The sequence below is a fragment of the Bubalus bubalis genome, chromosome 6 (assembly GCF_019923935.1).
Source record: "Bubalus bubalis isolate 160015118507 breed Murrah chromosome 6, NDDB_SH_1, whole genome shotgun sequence".
NCBI classification, from domain to species: Eukaryota; Metazoa; Chordata; class Mammalia; order Artiodactyla; family Bovidae; genus Bubalus; species Bubalus bubalis.
In genome coordinates, this window is record NC_059162.1 from 53,829,784 (window position 1) to 53,846,098 (window position 16,315).

General features: G+C 41.1%; 1 protein-coding gene across 5 annotated transcripts in view; it reads right to left on the bottom strand.

The window, feature by feature from the left end:
* Nucleotides 1–16,315, bottom strand: part of LRRC8B (leucine rich repeat containing 8 VRAC subunit B) — an 80,125-nt gene that overhangs the window by 49,325 nt on the left and 14,485 nt on the right. For 2 of the 5 annotated variants that reach the window (XM_025288312.3, XM_044944724.2), the window contains exon 2: nucleotides 3,693–3,739. The exons of 2 other annotated variants lie outside the window; for them this stretch is intronic. The gene's annotated coding sequence lies outside the window, so the exon portion shown is untranslated. Of the gene's footprint in view, nucleotides 1–3,692; nucleotides 4,313–16,315 lie in introns of those variants that run through there. One more of the 5 variants, XM_044944723.2, reaches the window with a different exon arrangement.

Here is a 16,315-nt window from a genome sequence, read left to right on the forward strand (position 1 = left end):
GAACACTGGAGTGGGTTGCCATTTCCTGCTCCAACGTGTGAAAGTGAAAAGTGAAAGGGAAGTTGCTCAGTCATGTCTGACTCTTAGCAACCCCATGGACTACAGCCCACCAGGCTCCTCCGTCCATGGGATTTTCCAGGCAAGAGTACTGGAGTGGGGTGCCATTGCCTTCTCCGATATGCAGGTCAGGAAGCAACAATTAGAAATGGACATGGAACAACATACTGGTTCCAAATAGGAAAAGGAGTACATCAAGGCTGTATATTGTTACCCTGCTTATTTAACTTCTATGCAGAGTACATCTTGAGAAACGCTGGGCTGGAAGAAGCACAAGCTGGAATCAAGATTGCTGGGAGAAATATCAATAACCTCAGATATGCAGATGACACCACCCTTATGGCAGAAAGTGAAGAGGAACTAAAGAGCCTCTTGATGAAAGTGAAAGAGGAAAGTGAAAAAGTTGGCTAAATGTTGGCTCAACATTCAGAAAACTATCATGGCATCTGGTCCCATCATTTCATGGGAAATAGATGGGGAAACAGTGGAAACAGTGTCAGACTTTATTTTTCTGGGCTCCAAAATCACTGCAGATGGTGACTGCAGCCTTGAAATTAAAAGATGCTTACTCCTTGGAAGGAAAGTTATGACCAACCTAGATAGCATATTAAAATGCAGAGACATTACTTTGCCAACACAGGTCCGTCTAGTCAAGGCTATGATTTTTCCAGTAGTCATGAACGGTGTGAGAGTTGGACTGTGAAGAAAGCCGAGTGCCGAAGAATTGATGCTTTTGAACTGTGGTGTTGGAGAAGACTCTTGAGAGTCCCTTGGACTGCAAGAAGATCCAACCAGTCCATCCTAAAGGAGACCAGTCCTGGGTGTTCATTGGAAGGACTGATACTGAGGCTGAAACTCCAATACTTTGGCCACCTCATGGAAGAGTTGACTCATTGGAAAAGACTCTGATGCTGGGAGGGATTGGGGGCAGGAGGAGAAGGGGACGACAGAGGATGAGATGGCTGGATGGCATCACTGACTCGATGGACGTGAGTCTGAGTGAACTCCGGGAGTTGGTGATGGACAGGGAGGCCTGGCATGCTGCAATTCATGGGGTCGCAAAGAGTCAGACACGACTCAGCGACTGAACTGAACTATAAAAATAATGCAATACTTCTATAGACATTTCTTAGTCAGGTAAACAAGCTAGGCTTCAACAAGGAATCAGGTACTCCTGTTAGACAATGCACAAACACAATGCAAAGGCGAATAGGCCAGTGCTCCTCTGTAGACAAAGCAGACACTGCTGCTACACATGAGAATGAAATTTAAAGGAAAAAAAACAAAAACAAAACAAAACTGTGAATGTCAGTGACATCCACGGGCACTATACATGCCTGTATAAACCGTGTGCATATAATAGTATGCATAATTAATTATGTGGATAGTGAATTCAATAAACATTTGAGAGCCTATTCTATGCAAGAATGGTATTATTCCTAAGAAAATGAGGCAATTCTATTGTCATGTCTAAAGATACTGTCTAATGAGCCCACCTGTAAACTGATAAAGTCAGTCAGTACTGAGGCAGGCCAGTGGCCTCGACAGTCTCCTCAACTTTGGTCATTTCGTTGTCTGCCAGTTACTCTCTCTCCCTGTACTTTCCACTCTAGTGCCTTTTAGTTTACATTTGTATTCACTGGATTCTCTTGACAGGGGAGAATTTATTGAACATTTGCTATGTTGTAGGCTAAACAGGACAAGAAGGAATGACAGTCACTAAATGAGAATTCATTTTACTTTTGTATTTCACCTCATATCTACCCTTCAAACACTCAAAAGTTAGGGCGATGGGAAATATACACAAAATGAATAGGGAACAGAAATATATATAATCAAGGATTGAACAGGATAGTTGAAACCACAGTGAGATATACCTGCATAATGCTTTGAAGTTTATGGAGTAATTTTTCCCGTAAGTCATTTAAATCACTCACTTGACTTTACTAAGGATACCAGCTCAGAGAGAAAAAATAGCTGCCTAAGTCAGATGTATGGTGAACAAGAGCTTGATCCCATTACTGACACCAAATATGGTAGTGTTCTCACTATTAATGCTGCCTCTCACAAAGGCCAACAGTAAGAGTTCAGGGAATGGAGAAAGCAGCACAGGTGATGTATATCTGAGAGTCTGGGAATATGATGGAGCTGGATCAAGAATTCCAGTTGGGGAAGGGCAAGAGCAGGGAGGTCCCGAGTGAGGAAAAGTAATGAGTCAGCAGGTCCCACTGCTGACTGATGGTAGTCTTCTAGCCAAACGGAAATGTAAGGTGTAAAAATACATCTTCACAAAGATGTATAAAGACACTTTCAAGACTTAAGATTCCAGAATGAAGAATATAGTTTGTCTTGACTCACAAAAGAGAAACACTATATATTCTAAAATAGAATGCAAGGAATGTTTTAGGAAAATGAACCTAGCGGGGCCTGGGAGATCCCCTGGGGCAGGAGAGGGGAGGGGAGACAGAATGAAGGCAAGGGAAGCGGGTAGGATCCTACTGCAGTAATTCAATAACTGAGCAGTGGGGGCCCAAACAGGGCAGTGTGAGTGAAAGTAACAGGAGTGAATTTAAGCAGCAGTAACAGAAAAAAACTTGACAAGTATTGGCTGATGGGAGATATGAGGAAAGGAAATAGGAATGAAGTTGGGTGAAAGGCTTTATCATGAAGTGTGAGTTAATATTCAATTATTCATTGGAAGGCCAATGAGCAATCTGGTGAATTTCACTTTCACTTTGATCAAGGATAATTTGCTAACATAATAGAGGTTTTATTTCTTTATTAGGGGTTTGGCTAGGCTAAGTTTTGACTGAGTATTGCTCTTGGGAATGAACCCTGTAGGAAAGTTGAAGAAGGTGGGGTGAAAAGGCCACTTAGGTTCAGATCATAAAGAGACTTGGGTACCATGCTATGGAACCATGAAGGTTTTTATACAAGGAAGTGAAATGATCTGGTCAGTGTTAAATTTCAAATTTAGAAATGTAGTATTTGCTGCTTTGATAGCATGGGGGATTCATTAGAAGGGGGAAATGTATGAGACCAGATCAATAGTCCAAGGGATAAAAACAAAAAAGAAGGTTTGAAGTAAGACGTGACTGAGTGTGAGAAAAAGGGGAATAAAAGCAAATACTTTAAAGTACCATCACTCTTTCAAGCAGGTACTTTGCTAAATAGTTTATGGGCACGGATCCTAGGGCGGCTGCTGCTGCTGCTGCAAGTCGCTTCAGTCATGTCCGACTCTGTGAGACCCCATAGACGGCAGCCCACCAGGCTCCCCCATCCCTGGGATTCTCCAGGCAAGAATACTGGAGTGGGTGGCCATTTCCTTCTCCAATGCATGGTAGTGAAAAGTGAAAGTGAAGTCGCTCAGTCGTGTCTGACTCTTAGCGACCCCATGGACTGCAGCCACCAGGCTCCTCCGTCCATGGGATTTTCCAGGCAAGAGTACTGGAGTGGGGTGCCATTGCCTTCTCCGATCCTAGGGCTACTCAGTACTAATCAGGACTAGTGGCAAACGCGATGTTAAGGAGAGCCAGGACTCAAGGACAAGTGACCACCCTTGTTTTGGACCCAGGGTCAATGGGGAAAATTGGTCAGTAGAGAACAGTTTTTTAAAAATACTGAGTTTGCAGTACCTTTTAGGTGGTGAGGTTTAGTAGGCAGTAGGAAATAAACTGGAGCCCTGTGGAGAAGAGAACATATGAATGAGTTGTTAGACTGTTTTTGCCACTGACTCTGGCCAATGTTGGATTCAAAGGCTTGCGCTTGGTTATTTGGAAAAAAATAAGTTATTTAAGATAAAGGCTCACACTTGGTAATTTGGTAAAAATAAGTTATTTAAAATAAAAAACTAAATGTAGACTGAGTCTATCGCCTATAAAAAGTAGTTCACTTAATACTTTCCTTTGTGAATATTTCTATTTAAAGATGGGGCAATTTAATTTTTTATGAAGGCAATCAAGTTGACTAAAATATAAAGTCTGTATATTATAAAACACACACACATACACGTCTCTTAAGGTGGCTTTTACTTGTCTGCCCAAATGGAGGTAAACAGGATTGAAAGACTTTAAATATGAACTTCCAGTCTCCCACTGCAGGTGCTCACTGCTTTCCTGATCATGAATGGACAAGTCTCTAACAAAATGTGTAAGGGCAGATTTTTCATTGTATGCTGCTGCTGCTAAGTCACTTCAGTCATGTCCAACTCTGTGCGACCCCATAGACGGCAGCCCACCAGGCTCCCCCGTCCCTGGGATTCTCCAGGCAAGAGTACTGGATCAGATCAGATCATATCAGTCGCTCAGTCGTGTCTGACTCTTTGCGACCCCATGAATACCAGCACGCCAGGCCTCCCTGTCCATCACCAACTCCCGGAGTTCACTCAGACTCACGTCCATCGAGTCAGTGATGCCATCCAGCCATCTCATCCTCTGTCGTCCCCTTCTCCTCCTGACCCCAATCCCTCCCAGCATCAGAGTCTTTTCCAATGAGTCAACTCTTTGCATGAGGTGGCCAAAGTACTGGAGCTTTAGCATCATTCCTTCCAAAGAAATCCCAGGGCTGATCTTCTTCAGAATGGACTGGTTGGATCTCCTTGCAGTCCAAGGGACTCTCAAGAGTCTTTTCCAACACCACAGTTCAAAAGCATCAATTCTTCGGCGCTCAGCCTTCTTCACAGTCCAACTCTCACATCCCTACATGACCACAGGAAAAAACATAGCCTTGACTAGACGGACCTTTGTTGGCAAAGTAATGTCTCTGCTTTTCAATATGCTATCTAGGTTTGTCATAACTTTCCTTCCAAGGAGTAGTTTCTTTTAATTTCATGGCTGCAGTCACCATCTGCAGTGATTCTGGAGCCCCAAAAAAATAAAGTCTGACACTGTTTCCACTGTTTCCCCATCTATTTCCCATGAAGTGGTGGGACCGGATGCCATGATCTTCATTTTCTGAATGTTGAGCTTTAAGCCAACTTTTTCACTCTCCACTTTCACTTTCATCAAGAGGCTTTTTAGTTCCTCTTCACTTTCTGCCATAAGGGTGGTATCATCTGCATATCTGAAGTTATTGATATATCTCCCGGCAATCTTGATTCCAGCTTGTGTTACTTCCAGTCCAGCGTTTCTCAAGATGTACTCTGCATATAAGTTAAATAAACACAGTGACAATATACAGCCTTGACGAACTCCTTTTCCTATTTGGAACCAGTCTGTTGTTCCATGTCCAGTTCTAACTGTTGCTTCCTGACCTGCATACAGATTTCTCAAGAGGCAGATCAGGTGGTCTGGTATTCCCATCTCTTTCAGAATTTTCCACAGTTTATTGTGATCCACACAGTCAAAGGCTTTGGCATAGTCAATAAAGCAGAAATAAGATGTTTTTCTGGAACTCTCTTGCTTTTTCCATGATCCGGCGGATGTTGGCAATTTGATCTCTGGTTCCTCTTCCTTTTCTAAAACCAGCTTGAACATCAGGAAGTTCACGGTTCACATATTGCTGAAGCCTGGCTTGGAGAATTTTGAGCATTACTTTACTAGCGTGTGAGATGAGTGCAATTGTGCGGTAGTTTGAGCATTCTTTGGCATTGTCGTTCTTTGGGATTGGAATGAAAACTGACCTTTTCCAGTCCTGTGGCAACTGCTGAGTTTTCCAAATGTGCTGGCACATTGAGTGCAGCACTTTCACAGCATCATCTTTCAGGATTTAATAGCTCAACTGGAATTCTATCACCTCCACTAGCTTTGTTCATAGTGATGCTTTCTAAGGCCCACTTGACTTCACATTCCAGGATGTCTGGCTCTAGGTCAGTGATCACACCATCGTGATTATGCATGAAAGTGAAAAGGCAAGAGTACTGGAGTGGGGTGCCACTGCCTTCTTTGTTTCATTGTATGCTGCTGAGTTTCATTGTATACTTCAGTGTAAAAAAGCGGCTCTGTCGCACGCTACTTAAACTTCATTTTGTGCTGTAAGTTTACTGGTTGGTTGCAGAAATAGTGAATATATTTAGCTTATCAACAGAATTAATAGAAACAGGAAGGAATTTCAGATGTGGTATGTTTTGTATATTTATAAATATCAATCTTCCCTTTGCTAGCTTTGCTAGAATTGGGAAATGTACCCTTGGGGAATCCAATTCTGAAGAATACTTCCTGTTTTCTTCTTCTCTGTGTAATTTATCTCTGTTTAATGTACTACATAATTATTTTGTCTACTTTCTATGTCTATCCACCAGGCTCAGTAGGCTCCAAGAGCACAGAGCTTTTATCTGTAAAGTTCAATGACATATCTTTCTCTAGCTTTTAACCCAGATAATAGGAGCTCAGTAAATAACTGCTGAGTGAATATATCACAGTCCTGTGATTACTGTACTTCACAAACTTGACATGTGTTTTTCCTTAGCAATCACGACTCAATTTCCATATTCTAACTTCATCTTGAACCATGATTTCTATTTATATACTCCAAAGAAATTCTTTTAGGACCTATATCATCATGAGATTCTGTAGGGCATTGAAGGTTACTGCTACAAAAAAATGAACGTGGGAGAAATGGTAGCCAAGTGTTACACCTTCCCAGATTCTCCAGGTGATTCCTCTGCCAAGCTCTGTCTTACAAGGAGTTATGATTCTTCTACCCTCCTACTCTGACTTCTTGTTTCCTGACCTCAGTTCCTGTTTTCAGCATCTGCTTCAACCTAGACTTCCTTTAGGTAATCTGACCCCAGGGTACCTGAGTTTAACATCTGTTATTTTCACTGCTTGACATTTTAATTTTTTTTGGTGTGTGTGGTTAAATCTAGAGGATGGTCTAGGCCTGTATTTCTTACACAGCCTAGAAACTCACATAATTTAAAGTTATAAGATAAATATTATAGACTACTTTCCCCTAAAGGTTCTTATTGCCCTTCCCTGTCCCCCTCACATAAAACCTAATAATTTCCTCACCACTCTGCTTGATGGGATAATCAGAGTGATCACTTGCATTCCTTATTCTACATAAATTTTTTTCTCTGGCCAACTGCATTTGGTAAGTAGGAATTATTATACAATCAAAGAAAAGAAGAAAACTACCACCAGTCTCCAGATGCATACAGTGAATGAAATTAAAAAGGACTTCAAACTTAGAAAAAAGAGAGATGTATTCTAAGCTACAAATTATCCAGTTGCTGTCTAGATATACGTTAGAAAAAATATTGTGCTTGTGCACTCTTTGTGAGATAGAGTCAGCACATAACCTAGGCTATGTGTTTTAAGTCATTGGATTTGGCCTAATTTAATTCATAGGCCAGCAGTTCCAAACACATCAATTTTATCAGCAAGGCAATGTTTAGAAAGGCTCATCAACTGCAGAGAAGACAATGCACTTGACAGCACTCCTTTCTCGAGCAATGACTCAAATCAGTTAGACTGAAAATAAATCCAGAGGGTACACAGCTGTCATATAGCCCAAAGTAGTCCTCTGAGCAATAATGTGATTCATTTTCCCCTATCTGTTCAACTGCTTCTGCAAACAGGATTGGAATCCAACAAGTACATTTTCATCCCACTGTCAAGGGAGAGCTCTTCAGTGTCATAGAGAGGGCTCTATTGGGTTCCTTTATACTTACAGGTATGGTAAACTGTGCATAGTGATTTCTTGATGTTATTTAATAAGAAACAGACATTTATTTCAATGATCTACATCAACCAGTTACAAGAAAGGGCTCTAAAATTAGAGAATCATATTTTTTCAATGTTTGATGAGTACCAGACCATCTACTGGGTATAGGCCACTTATTTATATTGTAATATTCCTAAATTGGGCTTCCCAGATGGAGCTAGTGGTAAAGAACTTGCCTACCAATGCAGGAGACAAGAGATGTGAGTTCGATCTCTGGGTCGGGAAGATCCCTTGGAGGAGCATGGCAACCCACTCCAGTATTCTTGCCTGGGGATTCCCATGGACAAAGACACCTGGTGAGCTACAGTCCATGGGTTGCAAAAAGTCGGACACAACTGAAGCGACTTAGCATATTCCTTAATTATTAACATTTTATTATGGAAAATTTGAAACATACACAAAAGTAGAGAGCAGTAGTAAAATAAAGCCTGTGTGTCCATTACTCTGACACAACAAACATGATACCCACTCCAATGGGATTATTTGAAACAAATTCTAGATATAATCCTTTATCAGATTTATTTCAGTCATCTCCAACAGGTAAAGAATTTTTTAAAAACATAACCACAACATCATAATCATACCCAACAGTGTACTGGTATGTATTTAACAACCAGTTCTCTAGCCAGGGGAGGATGGTAGTCCTTGCCAATTTCAATGGGGTTGAAAAGAAATGTACAGCATATATATGGTACTTCCACTATGCAGACACATTATATATGTTGTTGTTCAGTTGCTCACTTGGGTCCAACTCTTTGCAATCCCATGAACTGCAGCATACCAGGCTTCCCTATCCTTTCCCATCTCCCGGAGTTTGCTCAAACTCATGCCCATTGAGTTGATGATGCCATCCAACCATTTCGTCCTCTGTTGCCCCCTTCTCCTCCTGTCTTCAATCTTTCCCAGCATCAGGGTCTTTATGAGTCAGCTCTTTCCATCAGGTGGCCAAAGTATTGGAGCTTCAGCTTCAGCCTCAGTCCATCCAATGAACATTCAGGGTTGATTTCCTTTAGGGTTAACTGATTTGATCTTCTTGCAGTCCAAGGGACTCTCAAGAGTCTTCTCCAACACCACAGTTCAAAAGCATCAATTCTTCGGTGCTCAGCTTTCTTCACAGTCCAACTCTCACATTCATACATGACTACTGGAAAAACCACAGCTATGACTAGATGGACCTCTGTTGGCAAAGTAATGTCTCTTTTTTTAATATGCTGTCTAGGTTGGTCATAGCTTTTCCTCCAAATAGTAAGCATCTTTTAATTACATGGCTGCAGTCACCGTCAACAGTGATTTTGGAGACCAAGAAAATAAAGTTTGTCACTGTTTCCACTGTTTCCCCATCTATATGTCATGAAGAGATGGGATCTGATGCCATGATCTTAGTTTTTTGAATCTGAGTTTTAAGCCAGCTTTTTCACTCTCCTCTTTCACCTTCATCAAGAGGCTCTTTAGTTCTTCTTCACTTTCTGCCATAAGGGTGGTGTCATCTCCATATCTGAGGTTATTAATATTTCTCCCAGCAATCTTGATTCCAGCTTGTCCTGCATCCAGCCCAGCATTGCAGATTATGTACTCTGCATGTAAGTTAATAAATAGGGAGACAATATACAGCCTTGACACACTCCGTTCCGAATTTTGAACCAATCTATTGTTACATGTTCAGTTCTATCTGTTGCTTCTTGACCTGCACATGGGTTTCTTAGGAGATGGGTAAGGTGATCTGATATTCCCATCTCTTAAAGAATTTTCAACAGTTTGTTGTGATCCACACAAGTCAAAGGCTTTAGCATAGTTAATGGAGCAGAAGTAAATGTTTTTCTAGAATTCTCTTGCCTTTTCTGTGATCCAATGGATGTTGGCAATTTGATCTCTGGTTCCCCTGCCTTTTCTAAATCCAGCTTATACATCTGGAAGTTCTTGGTTCATGTACTGTTGAAGCCTAGCTCGGAGGATTTTGAGCAGACCTTGCTGATATGAGTACAACTGTATGGTAGTTTGAACTTTACATATACCTTACATGTAAATAACCTTAAGCAGTTTATACATTTATAAATAACCTTAAGAGACATTACTTTGCCAACAAAGGTTCGTCTAGTCAAGGCTATGGTTTTTCCTGTGGTCATGTATGGATATGAGAGTTGGACTATGAAGAAGGCTGAGTGCTGAAGAATTGATGCTTTTGAACTGTGGTGTTGGAGAAGACTCTTGAGAGTCCCTTGGACTGCAAGGAGATCCAACCAGTCCATTCTGAAGGAGATCAGCCCTGGGATTTCTTTGGAAGGAATGATGCTAAGGCTGAAACTCCAGTACCTTGGCCACCTCATGCGAAGAGTTGACTCATTGGAAAAGACTCTGATGCTGGGAGGGATTGGGGGCAGGAGGAAAAGGGGACAACAGAGGATGAGATGGCTGGATGGCATCACTGACTCGATGGATGTGAGTCTAAGTGAACTCCATGAGTTGGTGATGGACAGGGAGGCCTGGCATGCTGCGATTCATGGGGTCGCAAAGAGTCGGACAGGACTGAGCGACTGATCTGATCTGATCCGAAGAGCACAGATAACAGCAAATTATAGAAAAATAAATAGGAAGTGATAAGTTTTGAGTGTTACTTTAACACTTTAAGTTTGTGTAGTTTTTTGAAGTCTGTGTTTAACAACTGGCTTGCAGAATTCCTGAAAATATAATAATTAACTCTTGTCAACTCCATCGTACCACTGAATCACAACCAAATAATTAATAATTCCTTCACAGTACCAACTATCAAATTTCTCTGTCACCTCTTTTCCCTTAGCAACAGAGAAACATATTAAGTAGGAAGGAAGAGGGAACTTTGCTTCAGAAAGCTACACCAAGGTGTCTGGCTTTCTATAGCCTTCAGTGCTGCTGTGTGTAACTCAGTCTGCTGTTACAGGCTGCTTCCAGGAAGTGAAATTACGGGCTGTCAGGCACACGTGCCGCAAAAGAGTTGGACACAACTGAGCGACTAAAGAACAACAACAGTGTTTTTATTTCGCTTTTACTGCCCAATCTCAGGCACACAGGACAGAGAGTTTTAAAAAGAGCAGAGGAGGAACTTGGCAGATGGAAAAATAAGTCCTTTTCAGGTAGACAACCATAAATTGATGAAATGTTCTACAAGAAAGATTCCTAAGATGTGACACTTCTGTCACACAACCATAGACTCTGTTTGTAAAAGCCCTTTTAAAATGTGCGTTCCCGAGTGGAATATGGCATGTCAGATGTGATGGGGCCAAATAAACCCCCAAGTGGGGCTGCTGTCATCCTTGATGAAGAGGCAGGCTGTACTACAACTCTACTTTTAAGTTCACAGTCAAGTGAAACTCAAGTCTAGAAAATGAAGCGGTGTCTACCAGCATCACCCAGACTCCAGAGAGTCTGGACTTCGGCAGAGACTCGATTAGAACATGATGAGTCCTGGCCTTCATCAGGACTCCAGAGAGTCTGGACTTCAGAGGGACCCAGACTTCATCAATTCCTCCCAGCACCAACTCTGTTCCCACACTGCCTTTCCAACGTCATCTCCCACTGTGCCTCTGAACATGCCCTTAATTCCAAATAGGCAGCTGACTCATTGTCCAAAATGTACCATTGTTATATTTTAAGCTTTTTATTATGAAAAATTCCTAATACATACAAAAGTACAAATAACAGTACAAGGAAGTCCCATGTACCCTTCCACTTAGTTTCAACAATTAACAAACTCTTATCACACCCATGCTCAGGATTAATTTTGAAGCAAATCCTGGACATTATTTCACCCACAAATATTTCAGTACTGTATACTGAAATATACAGTATTTCAGTTCTGTCCTGTACATCTCCAGTCAGATATTTCCCTTCTACTCCCTTTACCTTTCCAAATTCTATCTCATCTGACGAGGCTTGCTTGGGTCTCTCTTCCTACACTGTTTCTCCACTGAACCTGTCACCTAGTTATATGTTTCCTTGGGCACCTCTCTTATTATCGTCCTGTTGTTCCTGACCTCCTAAGCTGTACACTCACAATGTCATTAGCTTGCAAAGCAGGAAACTGCTCTGCACTGACAGGGAAATGATGATGCTCAGTAGGAAGCAAACTAAGTAACAACCTGGTTTTAGAAAGTTTATAAAAATTTAGTACACCAATCTCACACAGCTTATTGACTCAATTACTTGTATGGCAAACATCTCACGGCTTAGAACAGGGTGTGCCCACGAAGTATGATAAGCTAGAAAGAACACTAGACACCAAGCTAAAAGAACTAGTTCTTGTTCTGGTCCTGCTGTTTGTATGTTATTCTGGGATATATTGAGTGACTTCTTGAGGTTTTCCCATAAAATAGGAATTAACTATAGCCATTTTCTCTCTCTTCTCCTCACTACACTGTCAGACATGCATGCGTACATGCTCAGTCATGTCTGACTCTTTGTAACCCCAAGGACTGTAGCCCGCCAGGCTCCTCTGTCCATGGGATTTCTCAGGCAAGAATACTGGAGTGGGTTCCTATTTCCTTCTCCAGGGGATCTTCCCGACCCAGGGATCAAACCCACATCTCCTGTGTTTCCTGCATTGGCAGGCGGATTCTTTACCTCTGAGCCACCTGGAACTCTCAGAATCAAATGCAATTATATATGCAAAGATGGCTTTGTAATTACAAAGCATGTTGTTGATAAACATCATTACCTGGCCATCTGACTTGGTAACAAGGACAACTATTGCTTTAGATCTTGAATATATGAGAAGAGTTTGCTCTCAACAGGGGAAATGGGAATGTTAAAAATAGAAGTCAGATGAGATTCAGAACTAACAAAGTTAACCCCTGGGGGAATTTAAAAGCGCACCTAGAGTCTAGCTGCAAAAACCACTGCCTTGGGACCTGCCAGTACAGTGGTTAAGACTCTATCCTTCCATTGCAGGGGGCATGGGTTTAATCCCTGGTCGAGGAGCTAGGATCCCCCATGCTGAGCAGCACAGCCATAAAAGAAACAAAAAACAAGACAAAAACAACCAACCAAACAAAAAACCCCAACCCCCCGCCACTGCTTTATAATTAAAACAGACACATTGAAGGATCTCTAAAAACAAGGGAACTTTTAAACTGCAAGGGAAGCAATATGTCAGCTGTTTAAGAAAAATTCTTGTTACTTTAATTAAATGAAAAGTCAAAATTCAACATTTGATGCCCTCTTTCAAATAAAATTGCAGAATTGTCCAATAAAATGGCTATAATTCTGAGTTTATTCTCTCCTAGGACATTTTCAAAGCTTTTGACTTCTCAAATTTTCCTTTTGCTTTGCCAGAGAATAATCATTACTATCAAACTGCAAACACTTATCATATTACACTAAACACTACTTAAATTACAATAGAATCAAAGTCTATCTCTCCTCCAGTAAAAAAGATAGACAGCTTTATTCAAAAAATGCTGTTCTATAAATGACACTGCAAGCTATCATTGGAGGTCTGGGAGAGACAGCTTCAGCCTATCTAAACCATTCATTAGAATATTAATATTATAAGTTTTCTTGCAACTAAATGAAAAGTACAAGGAATGAGGAAAAGGCTTAAATTTTATAAAACTCTGGATAATTTAGGCCTAGAAAACAGGGTTTTTAAACTTTGAACATTAACACAATTTAGCAATACTTGGTAAAAACAACAGCTGCTAAGCGTGGTAAACCCAAATGAGATTATTAGGTCAAAAATCACACAAATACTCAGAGAACATTTCAAAATTCCCAGCACAATGACAACAAAGCACCAAAATACATCTCATTAAGAAACAAAATGTTTTCAGAAAGAATTTGTTTTTCTAAGACTGCACCATGTGTAACATCTCCAAGGACTTCACTTGAGAGGAAAAACACAGAATCAAAAGGGAGAACTACAGAATGGTTTCCTTCCTCTATTCCCTTTCCCCTCTCATCATCCTCTACTGTACACACCAAGTAACTTTCTGCATCCTTACAACTCATTCTCTGTTCACACACACACTGATAGAGATTGAAGAAAACAAACAAACAAACAATCATTTTTCAAAAATGAGATCATATTGTTAGAATAAACTTTCTCTTATCTAGACGCTTTAAGGAAACTACCAGTCACTGATTCAGTCACCTTCATGCACAAGACAAGAAACAAAGGAGTTCCAAGACTTCTAACAAATAGCAATGGGGATTTTATACCATCTAGACTTATGTGGCTTTCAGTATGTTACCCATGCTGATCAATTATCATGAAAGACTTTTCAAAGTTAAGGTTTACATATCACAAAAAATATGCATTAAAAATGTGAAGGAGCATATTTTTTTTACCTGTTCATTTGCTGAATAATTCAAGGTTGAATTTCAGAGAATGTGAAGATTGAACAAATCTCAGGCTAAAACAAAGACTTCAGGCTTTTCCAAATCTGCTCCTGGGACAGCTATAATTTCTTCTAACACTGTAGTGTTTTTTGTACAGACAAATTCTTTGTAGTGTTCCTATACAATCAACAACTATCCAAAAGCCTAATCCTCAAGGCTTAAGTAATTTGAAACTAAAAATAACCAGAAAAAAGTTCATCTAAAGCCTAGTTAGGTGAAACAACTTATTATAAATCATCAAAAGACAAATGAAATGGGACTGGCCCTAATAGTTCCTCCTAGGTAGATAAGACAAAACAAGCCCAGCGTTCTGTGAAGCCCTTATATAAGTAGCTGACGTGAGGCTGAAGTAGTCAAATTCACTAAGCATACTGTAACACTCAGTCATGGAAGCTGATGCTCACCGAAGACAATCATATGTTACATATTCTACTAAGCTCTTCATATCAATGAACTTACTCATGCTCCCAACAACGCCATGAGGCTATCTCCACTTTACAGATGGGGCGACTGAGACAGTTATGGAATTTATCTATGTCAGCACAACTGGCAAACTCAGAAGACTAGCCAGAATGTGCATAATCTTCAAAGAGACATTTGAGGGGAATAAAAAGTAGCTCAGCATTAACCTAGACAGCATCTTAAAAAGCAGAGACATCACTTTGCTGACAAAGGTCTGTCTAGTTAAAGCTATGGCTTTTCCAGTAGTCATGTATGGATGTGAGAGTTGGATTATAAAGAAAGCTGAGTGCCGAAGATTTGATGCTTTTGAACTGTGGTACTGGAGAAGGCTCTTGAGAGTCCCTTGGACAGCAAGTAGATCCAACCAGTCCATCCTAAAGGAAATCAGTCCTGAATATTCATTGGAAGGACTGATGCTGAAGCTGAAACTCTAATACTTTGGTGACCTGATGGGAAGAACTGATTTATTGGAAAAGACCCTGATTCTGGGAAAGATTGAAGGCAGGAGAAGGGGGCGACAAAGAATGAGATGGTTGGATGGCATCACCGACTCGATGGACATGAGTTTAAGCAAGCTCTGGGAGTTGGTGATGGACAGGGAGGCCCGGCGTGCTGCACTCCATGGGGTTGCAAAGAGTCGGACATGACTAAGAGACTGAACTGACTGACTGACAACTCAATAAAATGACCAGCAGTAAACATGCATTCATTCATTCACCTCTTCCTTCAGTCATGAGTGGAGCAGTAGAGGTCAGCAAAATGACTAAGGAGAGTGAACTCTTATCCTGCCTAACATCTTCCTTAACTGGGAGCCAAGCGACACAGTGTTTCAGAACGCCAGCTTGATTGTAAAAATAGAAATAGTTTAGCTGGCCTACTTTCTACCTTCTCACTGATGATAATATCAAATGCAATGGATACTCCCTCCTCCCAGGAGGCATCAGAGAACAACTGCCCATGAAGGGAGAAACTCCTGGCAAATCCAACGAGCCCACAGTTTTCAAGCCTTCTGGGAAACAAGGAGCTATCCTGCGTGGAGGGATTACCTGGTTTCCACAGACCTCTCCTCTGCAAAAAGAGTCATTATTCTTCCCACAGAACCCACACTACTTCTCCCAAGTCTTCTCTCGTTTCTAGTCAGAAGACACTCAGGTTTTGAAGCTGTCTTAATCCATCTGGGCTGCTATCCCAAAGATTGGGAGGCTTAATCAATAAACATTTATTTCTCACAGTTCTAGAAGCTAAGGAGTCCAATATCAAGTGCCAGAAGAGTCAGTGTCTAGAGAGAGCTCAGTTGCTGGTTCACAGACGGACTGCTTCTGTGTCCACACATGGTGGGAGGGGCAATGAAATTCTCCCGAGTCTCTTTCATAAAGGCACAACCCCAATTCTTGAAGGTTCTACTCCTGGGACTTAATTACCTCTCACCCGTCTCCCCAGCACCATCACCTTAAGGGTCAGGCTTTAACATATGACTGCTATAGCAGAAGCTATGATTTTCAAAGTTCCAGCTCCCACTCTAGTCTCTGGTGCTCTCAGTCTTCTGCTCACGACACAAATGGGAAGAACTGACTTTGGCAGGGAGGGCTACACTGGGCCTATACTTAAAACACAAAGTGTGAGGTTGATTGCGAGCTTATTTTCACATCAGTAGAAGAGCCATTATAGCAGATAAAATTGGCAAAATACTATTTCATCAGGCAAAAAGAAAGGAACCATGTGACCAAAGAAGCAAGAATTTATAGAGTCAAAAAGAACTTCA